This window comes from Haliaeetus leucocephalus, unplaced genomic scaffold, assembly GCF_000737465.1.
Source record: "Haliaeetus leucocephalus isolate CR32 unplaced genomic scaffold, Haliaeetus_leucocephalus-4.0 Scaffold219, whole genome shotgun sequence".
NCBI lineage: Eukaryota > Metazoa > Chordata > Aves > Accipitriformes > Accipitridae > Haliaeetus > Haliaeetus leucocephalus.
Window position 1 is genome coordinate 573,213 of NW_010972655.1, and position 1,655 is coordinate 574,867.

Genomic DNA, 1,655 nt, shown 5'->3' on the forward strand with positions numbered 1-1,655 from the left:
GGGGGTTGGAACTAGAGGCTCTTTATGGTGCCTTCCAACCCAAACCATTCTACAATTCTATGACATCCAAATCCAACTGCAAAACTCATCTGAGAAGGGCTGGTGAACCCTCCTCCCTTTCCCCAGCAGTCCCAAAACTTTAGAAACCCCTTTTCTTCTCCTCAACTGTCAGGAAAGGAACCCCACTGCTTCCTGACACCTCCTGCCCTCCATTCGCACCCCTGAACCCCCTTCAGTGGCTACTCCTCAGGAGCCACTCTTCTGAGCCACATCCCAAATTCTGGGGGGACCTCCTAACCTACAGCTTCCCAGAGACTCTGAGCTCTGCCACATGCCCACAAAATGAAGTCAAGTCCTAAGGTTTGTAATCTACGAGGGGCCTGCCACAAGCTGCAAAGATTCTAGGGACAACGGGGCATTCTGTGGGCAATGAGGAAAGGCGACGAGGCATCCCAGACCCTGAAAGGCACTGTGCCTCACGGCCCTTCTGCTTTCTTCAGAAATACTAAATCTCCATATACAGATGCATACAAGACGCTCACCCTAACCCCTGCTAAACAATGTCACCATCGGTCCCGTTAAGAGAGATATCAGCAACTTACACAGCATACAGCAGAACTGGTGAAAAAAACAAGGTTCCTTTTTCAATAAAGTTGGGAATTCCAGGAAAACACAATGCATGAAATATTATTAAAAAAAACCCAAAAAACAACAACAAACAAAGCACACTATTAAACCATCTTTCTACCCCCAAACACTCAAAACAAAATTACTGACCTGAAAAAAAGAAAGGAAAACAAAAAAAAAGCTGCATAAAAGTGTTACTTTCTACCACACATGCTGCTGAACCTTGACTGGTCCTGAAGCTCTTACCTCAGGCAGACACCTCTTCCCAAAGGGCTGAGCCAGCTCAAAAGCTGCAAAGGACTCAAGCAAGAGCTGAGCACCAACACCAGAGAAACCCAGGAGCACAATAAGCTCCCTCAGCAGAGGCTGTGGCTCAAATACCCCGAGCCTCCGCCCACCACCCTTAGCACAATCACCTGGGAAAGGGGAAGGGCAAACCACCAGAAGTTATAAAGTCAGCTGGAGGAGCAGCAGCACTGTTCTCACCTGCCTTAACTTTACAGCAAGCAAGGTCCTGGACAGAGAAAGTAACCCCCCCAGGAAATGACACTACTTGCTCCTGTACTACAGCTACACCTATTGCATCAGCAATGTCACCAGGTAGGGAATTAAACTTAATTTTTCTGGGGTGTAGATAGAAAACAATAGATGCCCTTCTAAACTAGGTAAGAAACTAGCTCATTAAATGCAATGACAATGTTATCAAAATTGATGTGCTTTAGTTTCCTATAAAAAAGCCAAAACGCTCTGGGGTTATGCTTCATTTCTAGCAAGACTGTGCATACCACCTTACTTCTACCAGAACTACCTTCTGGACAGGAATGAATCAAAAAGCAGAATTAGATCCCTTAAGAATTCCATCTCCAAAATATCTCTGGTTGCAAAATAAATTATTTACTGTGAATAGCCAATGATTCAGAGTCCCCCTGAGCGTGTCTCCAGCTGACTCCCTTAACAGAGTTACAAGAGTCCCAAAGCGCAAAAGACACCAAAAAACCCATGGAAATACATGGGGGGACCAGGCAGCA